This window comes from Saccopteryx bilineata, chromosome 8 (genome assembly GCF_036850765.1).
Source record: "Saccopteryx bilineata isolate mSacBil1 chromosome 8, mSacBil1_pri_phased_curated, whole genome shotgun sequence".
Taxonomy (NCBI): domain Eukaryota; kingdom Metazoa; phylum Chordata; class Mammalia; order Chiroptera; family Emballonuridae; genus Saccopteryx; species Saccopteryx bilineata.
In genome coordinates, this window is record NC_089497.1 from 53677591 (window position 1) to 53700853 (window position 23263).

General features: G+C 46.1%; 1 protein-coding gene across 23 annotated transcripts in view; it reads left to right on the plus strand.

Annotated features, from left to right (window-relative positions):
• KALRN (kalirin RhoGEF kinase) overlaps positions 1 to 23263 on the plus strand; it is a 735103-nt gene that overhangs the window by 147920 nt on the left and 563920 nt on the right. The gene's annotated exons all lie outside the window — the stretch shown is intronic.

The following is a 23263-nucleotide window of genomic DNA, read 5'->3' on the forward strand; positions in this document are numbered from 1 at the left end:
ACCCAAAATAACTCACCACAGAGCATACATTTAAAACCATAAAGGAAAAGTCGAGAACAACTTTTTTTTGTGTATTTGAAATAGGATTTATTTTTTAAAATTTTATTTAGAAAATCAACTTTAATAGGGTGACATTGATCAATAAGAGTACATAGGTTTCAGGTAAATATTTCTTTAGCATTTGAACAGTTGATTATGTTGTATAACCATCACCCAAAGTCAAATAATTTTTCATCACCTTATATTTGTCCCTTTTTACTCCCTTCTCCCATCCCTCCCCACACCCCCTCTCCCTGACAACCACTTCACTTTTATCTATGTCCATTTGAACTGTTGATTACGTTGGGTGCCCATCACCCAAGTAAATCATTTTCTGTCACTGTATATTTGACCCTCTTTATTCCTCTCCCCCAAACCTCTTCCCGGTACCCACAAAGATAAAAATCTTTGTCCATGAGTCTGTTTTATATCCCACCTATGTGTGAAATCATACAGTTCTTAGTTTCTTCTGATATACTTATTTCACTCAGTATAATGTTATCAAGGTCCATCCATGTTGTTGTAAATGGCACTGTGTAAATCATTTCTTACAGCTGAGTAGTATTCTATTGTATATATGTACCACATCTTCTTTACCTAGTCCTCTATTGAGGGACAATTTGGTTGTTTCCATGTCTTGGCCACTGTGAATAATGCTGTGATGAACATGGGGGTCCATGTGTCTTTATGTACCAATGTTTTCAAGTTAGGGGGTAGATACCCAGTAGGGGGATTGCTGGGTCATATAGTAGTTCTATTCTTAATATTTTGAGGAATCACCATACTTTCTTCCAGAATGGTTGTACTATTGATAAATTGCATTCCCACCAGCAGTGAATGAGGGTTCCTTTTTCTCCACAGCCTCACACTTATTACCTGTCTTGTTGATAACAGCCAATCTATCAGGTGTGAGGTGGTAGCTCACTGTAGTTATGATATGCATTTTTCGAATAGCTAGTGAAGATGAGTATCTCTTCATATACCTGTTGTTCATTTTTATGTCTTCTTGGGAGAAGTGTCTGGAGAACAACTTTGGTTTTTTTTTTAATTTTTATTTATTTATTTATTATTTTTTACAGAGACAGAGAGTGAGTCAGAGAGAAGGATAGACAGGGACAGACAGACAGGAACAAAGAGAGATGAGAAGCATCAATCATTAGTTTTTCATTGCGCATTGCAACACCTTAGTTGTTCATTGATTGCTTTCTCATATGTGCCTTGACCGCGGGCCTTCAGCAGACTGAGTAACCCCTTGCTGGAGCCAGCGACCTTGGGTTCAAGCTGGTGAGCTTTTCCTCAAACCAGATGAGCCCGTACTCAAGCTGGCGACCTTGGAGTCTCGAACCTGGGTCCTCTGCATCCCAGTTTGACTCTCTATCCACTGTGCCACCGCCTGATCAGGCACAACTTTGTTTTAATATTAAGTAAGTGTAACAGAAACCTCAGCAAAGAGAAGTCCTATTTTACCTTTTCTGGAAAGCTGCTTATGATCAAAAAGAGGTTAAATTAAATTAGACTATGAAGAGGTGGGCGATCGAAGCTTTTGTAGAGGGTTGGATTTTGATTTTTGGGGTGCTTTCAAGGGCTTTGCTTCATGGTAGGATTCAGCCAGTTCACACTGGTTTGGCAGAGCTGATACCTAATTTTTTTGTTGAGAGTTCAGTAACTGGTTGTTAAAATGGCACTTGTAATCAGGGTTCTGTCTAAGGTGGGCACCTGGGCAGCTCCCCAATGTGGAAATCACAAATTTACATTCCTTATTCTTTTTTAACATTCATCTGCACAACAGTGTATTCTAAGCACCCATAGTGTAATATTCAGTCCGTCTGTTGGTGAAAAAAATTTGACAGAACTGTGCTTGTAATATTTATATATTCATTTCATAAAACCCATTATACCTTTGATAAAATATCACATTTTAATTTCCTTGCATTTATTACTTCAGTAAACAAACATAACAAAAAGAGAAAAATTTCCAACCAACCAGGGGGTAACAAACTTGTATTGTTTTTTGTCAGGTATTATTTAATATTTTTTCATTAATATTTTAAAACTCTTTCTTATAACATAATCTAGTTTTGTGGACCTCTTTTATTCTTATTTAATTAAGTATTAAGTGCATGAAATAATAAACTACCTTTTGGTATATTGTTTTTTTATACTTCAAACGGTCATTAGGGCAGAGAGCTGGTTGTTGAATTATTTGAATCCCACACTGGCTTTGCTATCTCTAGTTCTCATTAGCTCTGTTTTACTTCAAAACCCGTGGCTCTGCCTTGTTCCTGCGGCAGGTGTGAATTCATGGTACTGGTCTATGTCAGCCATCATTAAGATTATTTTTGGCTCATAAATGGAACAAAGCAGGGAGGAGAAAGTAGGGGAGGGAGAAAGAAATCTTTTCTTGAGTTACTTTGAAAAGAATTGAAAATAAAGAAGAGAGGCAGATAGACCTAGGATGGATATGAATGTGCTATAAAAATACTGTTTGTGGTGGGAAGGGATTCCTCTAATGGATATAGAAGCATAACATCTTTCCTGTGATGAGAAAGGAAGGAAGAAGTAAAAGAGAGAAACTGAGTCAGGTGGGAGAGTAAATGCCTCTAAGTATTTTCAGGACAGGGTCCAGTGACCTTGTGGCAGATCAGGGATGAGACTCTTGTTACCAACCTAAGTTTGGATATTTTCACATTGATAGTTATTATCCTGGGAGTGCTTTTATTGTGACGGCAGCCTTTTGCAGTAGAAAAACTCTATTTGATGGAAATATGTGTAAGATAAAATTACCCTAAGGGAACTAAACATAGATGTGGATGCTAGAAGACACTAGTTGGTCAGAAGTCAAAACAATAGGATGGCAAATGTTTGGGTACTAGAGAGAGGACTTTAGGGCCATGCATTATTTATCTTTTTCGGTGTGACAAATTACCCCACAACTCAATGGTTTAAAATAGCACATATTTACTATCTTACAGTTTCTGTGCATCAGGGGTCTAGGCATGGCTTCCTGGGTCTCTTGCCTCACTGGCCTCTCATGAAGCTGCAGTCACAGTGTGGCCTAGGGCTGGGGTCTCATGTGAAGACTTGACTGGAGAAAGATCACTCTCAAGTTCACCTGCATGGTTGTTGCAATTCCTCAAAGGCTGTTTAGATGGATGATCTTCGTTTCTAGTTGGCTGTTGGGTGGAGGCTGATCTCAGTTCCTTGCCATGTGGGACTCTTGGACATGGCCGTTTGTTTTATCAATGCCAATGAGAAAGAGAGAGTGACGCCTCTAGCAAGATGGAAGCCACAGGCTTATGTAACCTGGTCACAGAAGTGACATTGCATATTCTGTTGGTTAAGATGTAAATTACTAGACCAGCGTACACTCAAGGAGAGGGGATTTCATGAAGGCATGAAAACTAGGAGTTGGGGATTGTTGGGCCCAATCTTAGAGTTGGCTTGCCACAGGCAGGGAACATTAACCAAGAAAAGGATCCAGGAAATTGAGGGGTCTGGTGGCCTAGTCCCACCTGGTTCCTTCAGGTGGCGTTTTAGCCATCTCGTCAGCCTCTGGTCCTGAAAGATATGCTTTCTGCCTGGGTTCCTGCTGCTGTCCTATCGTTCTGACGAAAATATTTTCACCTCTATTCTTTCTCACTAAAGATTTTCATGCTGAATGTGAAACACGTAGAAAGAAAAATAAAGTGATGGGGAAGAGGGGCAGAAAAGTTCAAAATATTATATGTTTGTGTTACACAGGATGATATGGGCTTCATTGGGTCCCCCATGTTCATATGTTAAAGCTATAACCCCCACAATGTGACTGTATTTGACGTAAGACCTTTAAAGAACTGATTAAGTTAAAATGAGGTAAAAACTGGTGTCCTTATGAGAAGAGCAGGACATATGGAGAAGGACATATGGAGACACCAAGAGTACGTGTGAACAGAGGGGCAGCCATGCTTAGGGACAGTAAGAGGGTGGCCATCTGCAAGAAAGTGAGAGGCCTCAGAGGGAGCTGACCCAGCCAGCACCTTGTCTCATGGTTACGGCAAAAGCTTATCCTGGGCACCCGTCTTTACTTTTGAATTTCTCTCTCTTCTCTGTCAGAAAAGGGAATCAACTTGAGCTTTATATCTTTCCTGCTTTCACATTGCTCTCAAAGCTCTAATTAAACTCCTAATTGTAGGGCTTCTGCATTGCGTCCTAGTCACTGTGATCCTCCCAGAGGAAGCTCTGTCCTTGGGAGCTCTGTCTGGTGCTGGCTCTCTAGTGACTGGTAGTTTGCTCCAGTGTTTTTTCCTTCCTGTTCCCGAGGTCAGGATCTCAACATGGGATGCCCATGGCCCAGGCAAAACTGGTAGATTCGTCTCATACACCCACAAGGCAGCCAGGGGGAGAAGAGGGTTCCCGCAAGACCCAAGGCAACCCAAGAGTTGTGTGTGGGTCTAGGACTCCCCTCTCAGCCCTGGCACTCAGATGGTGGCAATGTCCATCCCCTGCTGTCAGCTGCCCTCTGTCTTCCACTTTCAAGGCCACTGGGTGCTCATTTTGAGCATTTCAGCAGAGAGTTGGGGACAGATTTTTGGGGTCTGCCCCTGTGCAAAGGGAACTGCCCTCTGAGCCAGGTTAGGAGGGCAGAGGCAGAGCCTCACACTGTTAGAGTCACACACATCAGTAGTGATGTTGGGTGGAGTTACCTGACTTGCAGGCCCAGCTTACTTATTGTGGCTGCCTCATCGGCTTGCCCTGGGAACCCCTGCTTACTCTCGAGTTTCCCTCCTTCCTTCATCAGAAAAGAGACCCACTGTGGGAGGATATTCACAAGACCCGAGGGACGTTACTGCAGTGAAGGTACAGAGCTCCTTTGAGCAGTGGCGGTGCTGTTAGAGTGACGCTGCCACCCACAGGGCTGCCCACGAGGAGTACACAGGTCATGGGTGTTTGGTGCCACTGGTCTCTTGAAGATGTTCACCACAACAGTTAGATTCTTAGACTTTGGAGCCAGACTGACTGGAGTCAAATCCTGGTTCCATTCCTTACCTTCTTTATTCTTAAGTGCTCCCAGCTGTAAGATAGCAGCTATGGCAGGGGCAAATCCCAAAGGTTTGTAGTGAGGATTTAGTGAGTTGGTATAGTAAAGGTGATTAGAGGTATGCCTAGCAAATGAGAACTAGGTATTATTTTAGTTTTTAAAATATTATTTAGAAAATTAATTTTAACAGGGTGACATTGATCAATAAGAGTACATAGGTTTCAGGTAAACATTTCTATAGAATTTGAACTGTTGATTTTGTAGAACCATTGCCCAAGTTAAATCATTTTCTGTCACCTTATATTGGTCCGTTTTTACTTCCTTCCCCCCACCCCTCACCCACATCCTCTCCCTCTGGTGACCACTTCACTTTTATATATGTCCATGAGTCTCAGTTTTATATCCCATCTGTGTGTGAAATCATACAGTTCTTAGCTTTTTCTGATTTACTTATTTCACTCAGTATAATGTTCTCAGGGTCCATCCTTGTTGTTATAAATGGGACTATATCACCATTTCTTACGGCTGAGTAGTATTCCATTGTATATATGTACCACATCTTCTTTATCCAATCCTCTATTGAAGGACACTTTGGTTGTTTCCATGTCTTGGCCACTGTGAACAATGCTGTGGTGACATGTGTCTTTACATACCAATGTTTTTGAGTTTTGGGGGTAGATACCCAGTAGAGTGATTGCTGGATCATTTGGTAGTTTTAGTCTTAGTGTTTTGAGGAACCACCATACTTTCTTCCATAATGATTGTACTAATTTACATTCCTACCAACAGTGAATGAGGATTCCTATTTGCGCACAGCCTCTCCAACACGTGTTATTATCTGTCTTGTTGATAATAGCCAATCTAACACGTGTGAAGAGGTATGTCATTGTAGTTTTCATTTGCATTTCTCAAATAGCTAGTGAAGATAAGCATCTTTTTATATATCTGTTGGCCATTAAAAGTCTTTTTTTTTTTTTACAGAGACAGAGCTAGAGTCAGAGAGAGGGATAGATAGGGACAGACAGACAGGAATGCAGAGAGATGAGAAGCATCAATCATCAGTTTTTTGTTGCGGCACTTTAGTTGTTCATTAATTGCTTTCTCATATGTGCCTTGACCGTGGGGCTACAGCAGACTGAGTGACCCCTTGCTCAAGCCAATGACCTTGGGTCCTAACTGGTGAGCCTTGTTCAAACCAGATGAGCCCGCGCTCAAACTGGCAACCTTGGAGTCTCGAACCTGGGTCCTTCGCATCCCAGTCTGACACTTTTATTCATACTCTTATGCCACCGCCTGGTCAGGCCAAAAGTCTTAATTTATCCCCAATTTTTTTTGTTGTGGTAAAATATATGTAACAAAATTTGCCATCCTAACCATTTTAAATGTACAATTTTGTGTACATTTAAGTGACATTAAATACATTCATAACGTTGTGTAGCTACCCATCCTTGTAACTCTTTTCATCTTATAAAACTGAGACTCTATAACAGTAAAGCCTCAGTCTCTCCTCCTCCCTGTCCTTGGCAACTGCCATTCTACTTACTGTGTCTATGATTTCAGCTACTCTCAGTACCTCAACTAAGTGGAGTCATATAATATTTGTCTTATTGTGTTTGGCTTATTTCACTTAGCCTAATGTCCTCAAAGTTCATCCATGTTGTAAACATGTGTCAGAATTTCCTTCTTTTTTGGGGTCAAATAATATTGTAGGTATATATTGCATTTTGCTTATCCATTCTTTCCTTCCCTTCCCTTCCCTTCCCTTCCCTTCCCTTCCCTTCCCTTCCCTTCCCTTCCCTTCCCTTCCCTTTTCTTCCTTCCTTCCTTCCTTCCTTTCTTTCTTTCTTTCTTTCTTTCTTTCTCCTTTTAAGTGAGAGGAGGGGAGACGGAGAGACAGATTCTTGCATGTGCCTTGACTAGGATCTACCCAGCAGTCCCCATTTGATGCCAATGCTCAAATCAACTAAACTATCCTCAGCGCCTGAGACCAATGCTTAAACAAATCAAGCCACTGGCTACAGAGGGGAAGAAAGAGAGAAGAGGGAGGTGGAGAGGGAGAGAAACAGATGGTCACTTCTCCTGTGTGCCCTGACCAGGGATCAAACCTGGGACATCTGTGTGCTGGGCCAACGCTCTATCCACTGAGCCAACTGGCCATGGCCATTCATTCATCTTTCAATGGATACTTGGGTTGCTTCCACATTTTTATTGTAAATGATGCTGATATGAACATGTGTGTACCATTACCTCTCTGAGACCCTGCTTTTAATTCTTTGAGGGATATACCCTGAAGTGGAATTGCTGGATCATGTGGTAATTCTATTTTTAATTCTTTGAAGGAACCACCCTACTGTTTTCATGGTTGCTGCACTATTTTATATTCCCACCAACAGTGCACAAGGGTGTTAAGTCTCTCCATCATTGCCAACATCTATTGTTTTCTTTCTCTCTTTTTTTTTTTTCATAGTAGCCATCCTAATGAAGGTGAGGTGGCATCTATCTGATTGTAGGTTAGATGAGCATTTCTCTAATGATGTTGAGCATGTTTTTGTGTGCTTATTGGTCATTCATACATCTTCCAAAAGTCTTCTTAACATGTGATTGCTTTTTGTGGTAGGCACTTGCCTTAGACATCACTGACTCCACACAGTGGCCAACCGGAGCCTGTTGTAAGCAGGTGCCTTATTATTTACTGAATGAAATACTGAGATCTCTACCATCCCATAATTTATATCTTTACTAGGCAAGGGCTGAGGCTAATAAACTTGTTCCTTTTTCCTAGGAATCAAAACCTCACCATCCCCTTAGAAAATCTGCCCTTGCAGCTCAATACAGCCCACATTTCAATCATTACAGTAACTCATTCCTTTGACATAAGCTGTTTCCCGTGCAATGCCTTATCAGTGCTCCAAGCCTGAGCACACCAGATCCCTGCTCAGTGGGGGTTTTAATGGAAGTGACTCTGGGGAGAGTGTGTGAATATTCTGGGAGGGGGGCATGGCAGAAGAGGAAAATAATGCTGGAGGAAACAGTTCACAATTTAGTATCTGCATAGATGGCCCTCGGTGACGTGGCCGCGCTGCCCCAAGCTCGCCCTGGGGGGGAGTGTCCTGAGGAAAGGCACAGCAATTAGGACATGGAGCGTGTGGGTAGCACCATCTTTGAAGACAGATTCCTGCTTCCAGGATGTGGAACTGAGGCTCTGTACATACTCAGGTATAAAAGTAAATGTTATATACTCAAAGATACCCAAATGGTACCCTCGAAAGCAGAGGGAAGGAGAGGAAGGTGGGCCTTCCATATGAAACCTGCTGGGTTTAGTATCTCGAGGCTTCCGCAGCACCCTGTTCACTCAGGGCATGGCGGGGAAGGAGAGGCAAGGACCTACGGCCGCTGTTCAGACTCCACGGTATTAGCAAAGTTCTTAAGCCTCTGGTACGAAAGGGTATCTTCACCTGGCGTCTGTTCCCCTGAAGACTTGGGTGCTGAGAGATGGAGGCAGAGAGAAGTGTGAATTGAGCAGGAATGGCCGAGTAATAAGCCACGAGAAACCTAGTTGTTTCTAAAGGTATCTTTAGCAAGGCACACAGGGATTGATGCATAGATAACTGTAAATAGATTAAGTGGAGTGCCAAGGTGGAGTAAAAGAAAGGGAATGGGACCATGAAGTCTATATTGTGGGAGTCGATTCCTATTGTGATTATTAGAGAATTACAAGGTGGGGACAGTTCTTAAGATTTATGGTTGAAGCTGGAAGAACTAAATGAGGCCATTAGGGTGTTGGAGCAGAGCAATATGGGGAAAATCTCCCCAGTCTGGGCATTTTCACCTGGCTTGTATTTCCATTAGGGTAGATAGACAAGAGGTTTTGAACCCTGACTACAAATAGACTCTCCTAGGAAAGCGTTTTAAAAGCCCCATGTTTAGGCCCCACTACAGAGAAATTAATGAGGATTTCCAGCCTGGAGCCTGGAGTCATGTTTTCACTTGTAGCTAGGGTTGAGTCCACAGTGTTTAAGATAAATCGGGTTCTACAGTAGTAGAGATAAGGGACTGGAGGATGTGGGCATTTCAGACAGAAAGAAAACAGCCATGGGGGGGGGGGTCAGGGGTTGTGGTAGAGAAAAGCTCTGTAAGGAAAAAGATATTCCTGAAAATATTTTCCTTCAGAGCAAAAGCTGCTTTAGTTAGTATCATTACTAACCAAATGATCCCCTTAGCACGGCTGGTTCTGACAGAAATTGGTGTCTAGCACTTGAATTAGTCTCTTAATTACATTTACCTTCAGCTTCTCTTGTTTTGTGCCTGCACAGACAGTAGGTTTTGTAATCAGGGTCTGGCAGAAGGAAGTACTTTGGACAAGAAAAGTGAGAGAGGCTGGAGTTAGTGTTCTGGAGGGGAGGAGGGTGTTCTCTATTATCTGGTATCAAGAACTGGGAAGGGCGTGAGGTTTTACCTACTTGCAAGCGAACAAGTGAACCTGCCATCTTTTCATGGATGCTGGCAAAAGTTAGGAGGCCCCTGGGTCAGAGACAGACGACAGAATCACTCCTGGCAAGACAGGGAGCATGAAGTTCAGCGTATTCTTGTTGGCACCTTCTATCCCCATGTCCCACAGGGGCAGGGCCGAGGGGCCCAGTGAATCCTGTCCACGTAGTGGGTGTGCATCACAGCTGGGGAATCCCGGCCTCAGATAACCCGTCTTGAAAAGGGGCTGCAAGCGTATCTTCCCACCTTTGTCTCAGGGGGAGGCATTATCTTTGTTACACTGGTCAGCAGACAAATCTGCTGCCCTCAGCTGCTTGCTATATGACACTTCCACGGCTGTTTGCTATATGACATCCTTGAAAAGGTAGTCTAAGCAAAAACTCTCAGGGCCTCTGCTCAGAAGATGTGAAGAAATGGAAGACACCATGGAGAATCATGTAATACTTAACACCTCAGGCCTCCCAGCGAGTAGGTGTTGCAATGAGACTATCCCAGTCTTCTCACTCATGCCCCTGGGAAGGGAGAGCCTGCCTGTTCACCTTGGTGTGGCGTGGAGAGTTTTCTAAGACATAGGACAAGTATCCATGGTGTTCAAGTCTGAAAGTGACTTGATACTGTCAGTGATGTCAGGTCATATTCCTGAAGTGTGCGAGGGATTCTGGGAGATTTGAAAGAGCCACAGGAAGCAGGAGAGGGAAATGCTTCTCTGTGTGATCACCCAGTTCTTGACTCTGGAAAAATGTTACCTGAAAGAATGTATAAAAATCAACATATAGGCCCTGGCCAGTTGGCTCAGCGGTAGAGCGTTGGTCTGGTGTGCGGGGGACCCGGGTTCGATTCCCGGCCAGGGCACATAGGAGAAGCGCCCATTTGCTTCTCCACCCTCCACTTCCTCCCTGTCTCTCTCTTCCCCTCCCGCAGCCGAGGCTCCATTGGAGCAAAGATGGCCCGGGCACTGGGGATGGATCCTTGGCCTCTGCCCCAGGCGCTAGAGTGGCTCTGGCCACGGCAGAGCGACGCCCTGGAGGGGCAGAGCGTCGCCCCTGGTGGGTGTGCTGGGTGGATCCCGGTCGGGCGCATGCGGGAGTCTGTCTGACTGTCTCTCCCTGTTTCCAGCTTCAGAAAAATACAAAAAAAAAAAAAAATCAACATACATATACTTTTAAATAGTGCTTTACAGTACAAAGTACTATCCCAAACTATTTCGTTTTATTCTACAGTTATTTTCCCCATTTCTGTGCACGGCACTGAGAAAATGGAGGAAATTACTAATTTGAACTAGTTCAGATCCCTTATTCCAGGAAACAACTGTTAAACAGAGTTGGAAGGCGGTGAAGGGTGGGATGGAGAAGAGAAGCAATGGGAAGAACAGAGGGCGTCTGTCTAGGCAGAGAGTTTGTGTGCAAGTCCAGAGGCTAAAACGAACAGGGAGCTTGGGGTGGTGGGCTCTGCCTACTTTTCTGCTGAACCCTTCCAGGGCCTCTGACTTCCTCCCTTCATGGTGATACCTCCGAGCATTGTCGTTTCTCTGCATGATCGTACTTGTTCTCTTTCCCACCATCACCAATCCTGGCACTCATCTGTGGGCAGGTGACTTGGAGTACAGTCCAGCTTGAGACTGGGCGCAGACAAGATCACATTTAAAGACTGTTAAATCACTGAGCAGGTGTGCCATTTACCTCTGGTTGACCCTAATATATAATGGCACGAAACAACAAACAACAACCATTTTATTCTCATGATTTTGTGGGTCAAGAATTCAGTGGGGGTGGCTTATCTCTACCCCACAATGATTGGAGGGGTGGCACCAATTGTTAGAGATGGCTGGGACAGGTGCATTAGGGCCGTATGTTTGGGGCTTCAACTTTGCCTATAGCTAGTTTCCCCCCACATATACACACATCATATCTGCTGGGGCTGGGATGTCTAAGCGGGCGCTCCATCCATGCCTGAGGCCTGGAGAACAGCTGGCCTGGCCAGCCATTTTCATCTCTTCATATGGTCTCTTCACATGGCTAGTGTGGGCCTCCTCACAGCACCGTGATCTCAGAGTAGTCATATTGCCAGGTTGTGGCTGGCTTTCTCAGTGTATTTCAAGGGCCCTGGGGAGATGTTACAAGGCCTCAGAAGTCCCAGAGTGTTCCTTTCACTGTGTTCTGTTGGTCAAGCAAGTAACTAAGGTCAGCCCAGATTCTAAGGAAGGAGATTAGACTGTCTCTTCCTGGGAAGACTAGCAAACAGTTTGTTTCCATCTTTAATCTCCCACATCAGATCTTCATAGCTCAAATCTGTATGTCTGGATGAGAGGCCTGGAGCCTATGTGTTTAAACAGGGGACTCCAATCAACAGAAACGTTTTGGAAATGCTGATATTTAGAGTTGGTTTAAATGAGAACAAGCATTTGCCTTGAATTAATTGTATGTATTCACATATAAAACTTATATTCTCCAAAAAATTGTCACCATGTGGATTTTTATTCTTTGTTGATCTGACCTAGAATCTCTTTGACATTTGATCTAATTTTAACCCCTTCCTGCTGGCCCTGGCAGTTTGCCTTCCCCCAGCTTCTGTTCTGCCCTGTTTCACCGGGCACTGCCCCCTGCAGACCACATCTCGGGGCTCCTGAAGAGCTGGCTCCCAGCTGGGTTTGGTTTGTGGGAAGCAATGGCCAAAGATGGAAAGCAGGGATGGAAGAGGAAACAGGACTCTCACTCTCCTTCTCTGAGCACTGCGTGTTCGGGGCGAGGGAACGAGGCTTGGCTCCGGTTTCATTTCCACAGGTTTGCCTGACCTGTGGTGGCGCAGTGGATAAAGCATCGACCTGGAAATGCTGAGGTCGCCGGTTCGAAACCCTGCACTTGCCTGGTCAAGGCACATATGGGAGTTGATGCTTCCAGCTCCTCCCCCCTGTCTCACTTCCACGGGCTCTGCAGGCTCCTGCTAGTCCCTGGGTTTCCGCCCCAACCCGTTGGACTTCTTAGCTCTTCGTGGACTTGGGTAACCAGTTTCCTGCATTGAATTCCCTGTTTTTAATTCCTAGGGTGATTATTGTTTATCTGGTTCGACCCTGAATGTTATATTCTTTTAATATTTTTGCCTAATTTAATTAATTGCATACACCTTTCCACTCCCAAGCTCATTCCCATGCTCACTCCCACAACCTCCTCTACAAATAGAATCCAATTTAGCATTCATTCTAGTATTCCTTTCATGTGGAACTTCTGGCATTACTTCTGGCATTTCCAAAAGACAGACAGAAAACTAAATGGAGAAATAGCGATCTTTCATAGTCTTCCCTGCCAGCAGTAGCTCCTTTTTAACCTTTGGTATATTTCCTCCCAGTCTTTATTTTCCTTTTTTCTTTAATATATTTTCTCCAGTATTTTTATGAATTTTTACATGGTTGAGTTCACACAGTATATCTATTTTTGTATCCTATCTCGTTTAGTTTGACATTTTATCAGAAGCATTTTCCCATTTCTTTATAACTATAACCATTTACTTTTAACTTGTGAAAGGGACCACAAAGGTAGAATTTGGGAGACCTCTGACTTCTGAAATTCTGTATTCTTAAAAGAGGGTGGCGGCTAAGATTTGCATCTGTATCTCGCAATCTAGTTGCTCCACAGGCGGTCGCCGAGTGCTTCCGGTGCCCATGGCGCGGCGGGAGGAGTGGGAGCAGAAATGACCTGAGAGCAGGGGCCCGTCAGCAAGCCAGGAGCACGCAGGGGGGCAGTTGGAGAGCAGGAGATTAAAAACTCACTGGCTAGGTGCAGTCCTTCTGATTGTGAGGGTCATCAAAGAGCAGAGAGGGAAAGATCAATATGAGCTGGATTGCGCCCCAAAAGTTTCTCCCTGTGATGGCATCAGACTAGCGAAGCCACGCGGGCAGGACTCAGGCTGGACCGGAGGAGATGGGAGGCGCTCCAGGGGAAGCAGGGTACAGATTCGGGGCTCTGGGGCCAGGCCGGCCTGGGGCTAGTCCTGGCTCAGTCTTGTCTCTCTCCTAGCTGTGTGAGGATGGGGGTGAGGAGTTTCCCCGAGGCCCCAGTTTCTTGGTGGTAATGATAGTACTACCCACCCACTTCTTGGAATGAAATGCAGTATCTGAAAGAGTAACCGCCTTATTTCTTCCCGTTAGGATGCAAACTTTCTCCCGGGTGAGCACTGACTGACGTGAATAATCGTCATGTAAGCACTTGCTGTGGGTTGTTACCTGTTGTTAAAGCTGCCTCTCTATATTACTGAAAATGTAAACGGCCCGCCCTACAAGAATAGAGGAGTCAGAGTCTGAGTGGAGTTTGGAGTTGCATCTCCTGGTGCAGCTGAACCTGTGGGGTGCTGAGCCTGCCCCAGCCCGGGTCTTATATACCAGGTGCCTGCCAGAGCTTGCAGGTCAGTGTGACCTCTCAGCTGTCGTCCTGGCCCCGTTCCCTTCCGAGTGGGCCTTGATCTGCAGCTCCACAGAAGGAGGGTTGTGTGTTGGGAAGAATATGTTTGCTAAGGACAGGTGTTTGAGGACCCTAAGCTAGTAGACCTGAATGTCAGGGAGAAAATGTAGTGATGGTAGGGGTGGGAGGTTGGGGGATTGACAAGCATGAGAATATGCATGTGTGGTTGTTGCAAATAGTGCAGACTAATGCAGATGTTTGTGAAGCCAAAACACCTTTAGATTCTGTTTGCAAAATTGGCTTGTTAATACTACTAGAAGAGACTTGGGGAAAAACATTAGTGAGCTGGTTAAGACTTAAGGAGAGGCCCTGGCCAGTTAGCTCAGTTGGTTAGGGTGTCATCCCAGAACACCAAGGTTGCGGGCTCCCCTCCTGGTTTGGGGCACATATGGGAAGCGACTGATGAACGCACAGCTAAGTGGAACAAGTGAATGCTTCCCTCACTGTCTCTGGACACACACTCCGAAGTTGTGGAAGGACTTGTGTTGTGGCCCCACGTCAGTCAGGTTCCCTCCTGGAGCCTAGCCAAGCCTCTGCGAGCTCCGCAGACTTCACGGGGCCTCAGTCCCGCCCCACAGTCACTCACTGTACTCAGGACATCACATGTGCCATGTTCCTCGGGAGGCCGCCTGTAGCAAGCCCAGAGCTGCCCGGTTCTCTGTCAGAAGGCTGCAGCAAGCCCAGAGCTGCCCGGTTCTCTGTCGGAAGGCTCGCACTGATGGCGCTTGTAGAAGTGCTTTGTAAGTGGTGGGGTGGGGATCCTGGGGAGTGAGCTCTGATTTTTTTAAGGGCCGTATTAGGGCATGTTGACATTTCCAGTACCTCCTCTTGAGACTATCCTGTGTAGGCAGGGTGGGGGGATGGAAGAAATCTCTTCCTTCTTTCTCCTCCTCAAGGGCCTTGTAGAGCCACCTGTCTTGAACTACTGCCGTGAAAGGGGAAGGTCCGAAAATACAAGGCCTCATTGATTCGCTGCCCCTGGCAACTTATTCCTGGGCACAGAATCGGCTCCGCAAGAGCCCTGTCTTTGCCTCCACTCTCATCTACCTCTTGACTCCATTGTTTGGATAACAGTGAGGAACCGAGGTTAGCAGGGAGCGCGGGGTGCTTTGTCCGTGCTCCCGCACAAAGGGACAGCTGCAGAAGCCAGCAAAGGCCTGCCAGCCTGCCGGAAATCTAATTCAGACACTTGTATCATACTCACCTGCACTGTAGTGCACTCCACAATTGTTTTGGTTCTTGTCAAAAGTGCTCTTTGCCTTGGGAGGAAGCAAAGCTCCACAGAGCTAAAGGGGAAAGAACCCAGGAACTTTTCTTTCATCACCAGCTTTGTTCTCAGAACATGGAATTCTGTCCCCAGCTGTCCGTTCTGAATAATGGGAATAAATGGGAAAGGGTGAGGGTGTTTTCTGTGAATCTACTGAGCATATCAAGAACCTCAGTGACGTCTGCACAGTGTGCATGGTCCTCTTCTGGATTTGTGTGGTCGGAGTGAATTTCCTGATTTGCTTGTTTAATTCCTGGCCCATATGGGGCTCAGGCTGACAAGCTACAGGTGGAGTTGTTCTCAGGGACAATGCTCAGGTTTGTTATAAAGTCCAGTCGGGTATATGTAGGGCTCTGAGTAAAGGTGAGCTGCTTTCCCACGAGTGGTATTGACAACACTGATAACCACGGACGGCTGCCGCCTATTTCTGAGGCTGGAGAGGCCCAGGTCCCAGTTCACAGACCACAGACTAGAGAAAAGAAGGCAGGTGGGGGCTGGGGACACAGTGACAGCCAGTAATTTTCTATAAACTCACATCAAAGAAATTCCTGGGGAGCACATTCCGTTAGAGGTTTTTTTTTGGCTTTATTGATGTTTGCCTTTTTTTCCTGCATTTCTGAGGGCAAAAAGTACTTTTCTGTTCTCCTTGGCTATTTATTTCCAAATCTTCATTTCATTTTCTTAATCGTCTAAATACATACACATATAATAAAAATATATAAACATATGTATAACAAAAATAAAGTATACATACTATAATCTGCTTTTTGAAACCCAAAACACATTCTTTGTTTAGTATCATTCAATTAAAAACATCTTTCAATATCATTCTATTTCTATAAATTATTTTTAATGGCTCAGTAGTATTTTGCCTTATTGATGCATCCTGATAATGACAACAGTACTCCTGGCTAACATTTATTGAATGATTTTTTGCTAAACAGATACTGTAGGAATAGATCAAGCATTGTACTAGGTTAAAATACCAAGACGCTGCTACTATAATTATGACCAAGAAAATGAAGGCTTAAGGAATTTAAGCAATTTTCAAAAGGTCACACATTCTTGAGTAGCAGAGCCAGGGTTTAATTTAGGCTGTTTGATTTCAGATCCTACACACCTAACAATTACACCCCAGTACCATGTTTTATTTAACTGCTTTCTTATTGTTGGACAGTTAGGGTTTTTTAAATTAAAAATAATATAAACTGGTGTTTAATCCTTACCTGCTTCTACATCCTTGACTAAATGTGGCTTCTGTCATTCTATCTTAGAAGAACATGGTATTCTGCAGAGTCATGACATGTTAAGCTTTTTATTTACATTCTGTGTGATAATTTTTTTACTGAGTTTCCCGAATATCCGTGATGTCTGGTAACAGTGCCCACATTCTCCAGGTCCTTCAGTCAAGACCAGGCCTCTTGCTCACCAAGCCCTTGCCTCGGGCCTCTGGGATCAGGCCCCGGTGCTGGTTGTAAACAGACACCCAGAGTGTGGTCTTCTCCTGTTCCCTCATCTGCTCCTAACCTGTTTCACTTGCTCTTGTCCCCTGGATTCCAGATTCTGCCAAACCATACCTTGACTTTGTCCATGTCCCTGGCCTTCCCAGCGATGGCCCTCCTCCAGCTATGGGTGACACTTTTCCTGGATGTTTCCTCCCTGGCTCACCCTCCTGTCCAGCCTCAGCCTCTCTCATAGCCTGGAGACAACATGTGGAGACAGTCCATTCTAAATGCCATTCCCAACCCCCAGCTTGCTCCAGCTGTCCAGCAGGTACCGGACAGGACAGGGCTTACCCTCTGCTCTGACGCCGGGCCCCTGCAGTGCTGTGAACAGGAAGAAACTTACCAGGAGTCTTATATATTTGTTCTTGTTATGCAGTTTATCTAGGGATGTTCCTTCCATCTGCTAGCTAATTGTCCTTATGACATCTTCAGAGATGCTGCCCTGCACGTTCATCCCCCCCCCTTTAGCTGTTCTCCCTATGTCCTGCTGGAGTGCCCCCTGAACCTCTCTTCCGGTTCCCACTCCCTGAGTCAGGTGACAGCTCCATGAACTCTCCAGAGAAACAGCACAGTTATCCAAAGCCAGAGAAACAGATGCATACCCACCAGATACTCTCTTTTTAGCTAGCTTTCTGACTGGAATGAAAGGCTGTGTGCAGCATGGATTAATGAGGTGGGTAGGTTTTGGATGATGAAGGGAGCTTTCTTTTGTTTACTCCTAAAGGTAACCTAACCTTGGGAAGTCTCTAGAGCAGGGGTCTCAAACTCGCGGCCCGCCGAACAATTTTGTGCGGCCCGCAGTCTAATCCACGAACTACAGTTTCTGGTCATTTTGTGACACTGAAAAGTGTTGCGTAACAGTTGCTTTTTGTAGACCTAGTGCGGCCTGCCGAAAGGCTGTGATCTTGCTCTGCGGCCCACATGCTGAGTTGAGTTTGAGACCCCTGCTCTAGAGTGTGCTGCTAACAAGAGCAAGCGTGGACCCTGCCCCAGCCTGGCTTGACTCTGCACTCCTTAACTCTTTGTGTGACCACAGCCAATTCCTTCACTTCTTTAAGCCTGAGTTCCTCATCTGAAATGGGGCAATTTGAACTTCACAAATTTATTATGAAGATTAGATTTCCACAATATATATGTCAAGTGCTTTGGCTTCCCACAGCTTGTCACACAGTAAGGGCTCAGTGTTTCATTAGAGGCTTCTGAGATGGGAGGGATCAAAGAGACAGTTTGTGTTCACATTGTTCCAAACCCTTCCCCAGAGGGAGGACAGGCTGAGTTGCCTGGCTGAGCTCCTGGGAGCTTCTCCAAGGGAGGGCAACAGCCCTAAAACAGAAGTGGTGCGTGACCTTCTCTGGGCCAGGAGTTCTTATTCTGGATCCATGAGTGGGCTTTTTTGGAGGTCTGTGCATTTCTTATAATTGTGGGAAATTTTGTGGTTGTTTGTATATGTGTAATTGATGGATGGAAGCCTGTGGCTTTCAAAGGGGTTATTGACTCCGGAGAGGCTGGGAACAGCTGCTTCTGAGGCTCCGTTGGCTTCTGCATCCTCTTCCTCCATCCATGGTGGCTGTAGGCTGCAGAGGGCAGGGCCTGAATGGATTGTGAGGCCTCAGGCAGAGTCAGGAAGTTCATGGGAGTAATGCAGTGGTTCTCAACCTGTGGGTCACGACCCCGGCAGGGTCAAACGACCAAAACACAGGGGTCGCCTGAAGCCATCGGAAATACATATTTTATTTAAAAATGTATTGCATAATAAATATGTATTTTCCGATGGCTTTAGGGGGCCCCTGTGTTTTGGTTGTTTGACCCTGCCGGGGTCACGACCCACAGGTTGAGAACCGCTGGAGTAATGGATCAGTGCTAGGAGTGAATCAGGGACAAGAATGGGGCAGGTGCTGAGGCTCAAGGCAAGGCAGTGGGGCAGACTTAGGCAGCTAAGGAAAGGCCTGAAAGGCCAGACGCAGAGGCACTTTGAAGCCAAGTGAGGAATGCCTGTGTGGCTGACGCTGACCCCTGCACGGGGCCTGGTGGAGCATTGGCACTGCAGTGCGTGCGGGCAGTCACCCCTTGCTGCTCCGAGGCTGGCCTTCTTCCCTTTCCCTTCTCTGCTTTCCTTGCACCAAGAGTTCTGTCTGCCAGGAGTTCAGAGCCCCTTTTCCTCTCCTCACACCCCATCCACCACAGAAATACGGGAAGTTCACCCCCAGTGCCGTAGACCTCAAGCTCCCCGGGCTCTTCTTGCATTTGAAGAAATGTCTGGGTTTGTGCTGAATGGCCCTGACTCAACCCTCCCTGGGACCTGTGGAGTCCTAACTGGGCATCCAGAGGAGTGGCCAGCTGTTTTCTTTCCCACGCTAGAGAGGGTAAAAAGAAACGTATAGACACTATAATGACTGATGTTGTGCATTCTTTCATTTGAACATTTTTTAATTAAGAACTAACTATGAGCAGGCACCGTGCTAGATGCTGGGAAATACTGAGTTAGATAGAATTCTTTTTCTTAAGGAGGGAAGGGCCCCATGTGGAAGTCAGAACAGTGGCAGAGCAAGCACCGTGCAGTGATACAAGCGCTCTACCGAGGAGGACGCAGCCGGCCGGGGCAGGATGCGTCCGTGCAGCAGGGGGAGCTGGGGACATGTGGAGAACTTCGAGTCTGTCCCTGCCGTGTGAGGGGTAGAGTAAGGGAGACGGGAGGGGTGACCTTGGAAGGCAGCTTTTCTCCTTGCATTTGTCTTTTTAGAGCCTCTGTTGGGTGGGCTTTGGGACAGCATCCTACCAAGAGGCCCGCTCTGTTGGCAACAGGTTCCTGAGGCTTTTCAACCTTTTATGGCATTTGCCTATCTTCCCTTTCATTAATCCACATTTTAAAATGGGAAAGGACCATAAGCAGGAAGGGGAGGGGGGGCTTCAGCAGCCATGGCCAGGCCTGCGGCACAGTGAAAGTGACCAGCATGATGAAACGAGCACTGGCCGGAGACGAGAAACCTGGCTTTAGAGCCCGATTGATTCTACCATGTATAAGCCATGGGACATGTGGCAAGGAATACAACCTCTGAGCCTCTCCTCCTTTATCTGTGAAAGTGGAGTAGATGATCCCTGCCTTAGAGAACTGTAGTGAGGAAGGCATGAGAGAATACCTATAAAAAATGACTCAGCATATTAAACGGGAAGGGACAATTTGAGAGCATGAGAGACTCTTCTGAGTCTGGAGTATATTTTTCCACAGCCTTTCACATTTTGAGAGAGCAGGCGATGAAGAGGCACCCCACACCATCCGTCTTAGGGGGGTATGAAAACCCTTTTGTGACCTGCGTGTATGACTCAGATAATGCAGGTTGGTGTGCTCAACATCCACTCCAAAGACCCTCTCTGTTCTTCCTTTATTATAAAGAGTGGAGAGAGAAATACTTAAATTTCCACCTTCCCTTGCCACTAGAGAGGACCACGGGAGACAATTCTGACTATTGATATATAGGCACAAGTCAAAGGGAAGACCTCTTTTTGAGTGGAGATAATGCCCTCTGAAAAGGAAGCTCTTTGGTCTTCACCCTGCTTCCTTCCTGGAATGGGGACATGATGCAGGGATGTGTTGCATTCATGACCAAGAGACAAAAGCCATGTGCACAGATGGGGGATCGAGATGCTAGGCACCATGGGAGCAGCCCTGAACTACTATCTCCCGACTTCTGGCTGCTGGAGACGAATGAGCACCTTACTTGTTTAGCCGTTATAGTTGGGCTTTTTGCTGCTCTCAGCCAAACACAGTCCTGACCAATGCAGGCTTGTGAGGTCCGGGAAGTTGCAGCTGAACGTGGGCTCAGAGGATGGCAGAGGCACTGCGTGGTGCGGGCCGTCCTTCGTGCCGAGAAGAACAATGGCTCTCCTTCACTCTGGCTGGCCGAGCTCCTGGTCACTCCAGCATCTTGGCGTTTCCCGCGGCAGACTGGAGCCTTGTGTGTGTTTTCTTTTATCACCGGCATTGCTAGTCTTCAGAACTTTCCTTTTCCCGGAGAAGACTCTTGGGGGAAAACAGAGCTTTAAAATGCCATCTTTACCCGAAAGCACTGACAGAGTGCTGGTGCACAGAGGCTCTGTTGGGGTCTGCACAGATGGAGGAGTGTGACTGCTATTGTTCAAAGCCCCTGGTGGGAGGGAGGTATGTAGAGCTGCCCCTGGGAGCCGCAAATCTGATGGGACAGCAAACATGAACAAGTGATAGAATTGGGCATGTTTACCTTTTGAGACTGTTTAATATTTAAGGACATGTAAATTAATTTGGTATGAATTAAATCCACAAAATGCAGCCAAAGGAGTTGCTCCAATGATGTGGCTCCCACCGTGGAAAGAAGTAGCTAACACTAGGGCTGTATCCTCGCCTCTACTTAGTCTTGGACCTTGGAGCTCTGGCCAGGAGCTGCTGCAGTGAGGAACACACAATTAGCAGGTGAGGGCCACCAACATCTTTTGTGACATCATATCACTCCCACCCCCTCCCATCTCCACCCTGCCTTCACTAGCCAGTGAAAACACAGGAAACTCAGAGCTTGGCTCAAGCTAGAAGCATGAACTCCCATGTGTTTGACATACTTCGTTTACATGGAAGTGATTGAGAAAATTTAAATGAGGAAAACATCAGCGTGAAGATCTAGAATTTTCCTCTCTGTGGAGAAGGGGTAGCCACTCCACCCTACTCCTTTAATGGGAGTTTGGGAAACCTAATTTTCTGTTAACTGCCCCGGCACCCTCCTCCCTTATCTTTCTTTCCAGCTCCGTTTCCACAGACCCCTCTACCCTTCCGCAAGCCCGCCTCCTCCGCTGGTGACATTTGTGTGTCCCTCCTGTGACAATCTGTTGAAACACATACATCTGGGGTCCTCCCCCATCATTTTGCATCATTACCTTTCCTTCAAGACACACTTCCTTTTAGATGTCATTCCCCGAATTCCTGAGAATCTCCCCGAGTCCCTGGCTCCCTCAGTGCCTCTGCCTTCTCGCTGTGCATCCTGCTGGCCACGCTCAGTTCCAGCGCATCGTGCCAGCTGGCCGGCTGGGCTGGGGGCATCCTCCACCCTCAGCCCTGCTTGTTTCCTTTGCTCCCTGATGTGTTGTGGTGGCGGCTCGAGTTCCAGTAATGCTGGATAAGCTGCCCCCAGGAACCTGCTGGCATTACTCTGGGGTAGTTTTCTACCCTTCCTCCCCCTCAGTACAGAGCTCTGGGGCTGGAGACATCATTTTGTTTCCCAGAAACCTGGTGTCATCTGTCCTTAAGCCTCCAATTAGCTGAAGGTCAGTGCAGCAGTTTGTGGGTGCCAGCTACCTCCCTGACCAGGGATAGAAGGCTCCTGGGGACGGTGGCAGGCTGGCTCATTATCTCTGAGTGGTGTCAGCCTTCACATTCACTCACTGTTCTGGGTTCTTCATTAGAGCTTCTGGCTAAACAGGTTCTATTTGTGCCCATTTAGCAGGGCTAGATATTAAGACCAAGGGAAGGAAGCAGGAGGCTTGTTCAAGGTCATGTAGCGAGTTGAGGGCAGAGCTTAGTGAAAGCTGCTATCTTACTTTTCTACCAAAGGTGCAGTGATTAACCTAGTTTGTCACCCGCAGAGGACATGAGGCTGTGAGCCTGCTGTCCAGGTGCTGAGGGGTAAGGGAGGTGGGGGCGCTAGGCAGGTGCTTCTGTAGTGCCTTATGCTCTGGCTTGGAATAATGTCCCCAAAGCTGAGTGAGGAAGAGAAAATAATAATAGGGTGATAACTAACAATGATTCTTCTGTGTCAAGAGCTGTCATAGGTGCTTTCTGCTCAATAATGTCAGTCGTTAGGCCTGAGTTCTCCCACTTTATAGATGAGTATTCTGAAGCTCAGAGATGTTAAGTCACTTGTCCTCCAAACAGAGCTTGCAGGACACTTAGTGGCAGTTAGTCTCCCCCCGCTCTTACACTGAGAGTCCTGCTGGATCTGATTCCTCTTCAAGAAAACAGGATCCCCTCAGACCCTCTGTCCTGAGTGCTTTTCCCTGCCCGGGCTGTGCTTGGGTCTGCTGGTCAACCTTACCAAGGTTTCTCCTTAGGACTCTTTAATAGTCACAATCACTGTTTTGCTGTTAGGCTTTTATGAGTGGTTCAGTTCTGGCAAACACACAATCTCTTAGATGCACTGAATCTAAATCTAAACATAGGCACCAGAGTCTGCGTTTTTAAAATTTTTTTCTCAGCCAAACCTGATGATCCTCCTGGTTTGTGAACAACTGCTCAAGGCCACAAATAAAAACACCAATTTCTTTATTTTTCACATGAGGATTATTTTCCAAAAGTGGAATGTTTACTTAAAAAGAAAAAAGTGAGTGCAGGCTGACTGCCCCTGACCACTCCATAAGTTTCTACTCCTCTCCCCAAATATCAAATCACTGCATGCTCATTTAACTCAGGTGCACTTTGATTCCAGAAGGTAAATCATGTGCAGTGGATCAGACGAAGTATCCCAGTCACTTATCTTTG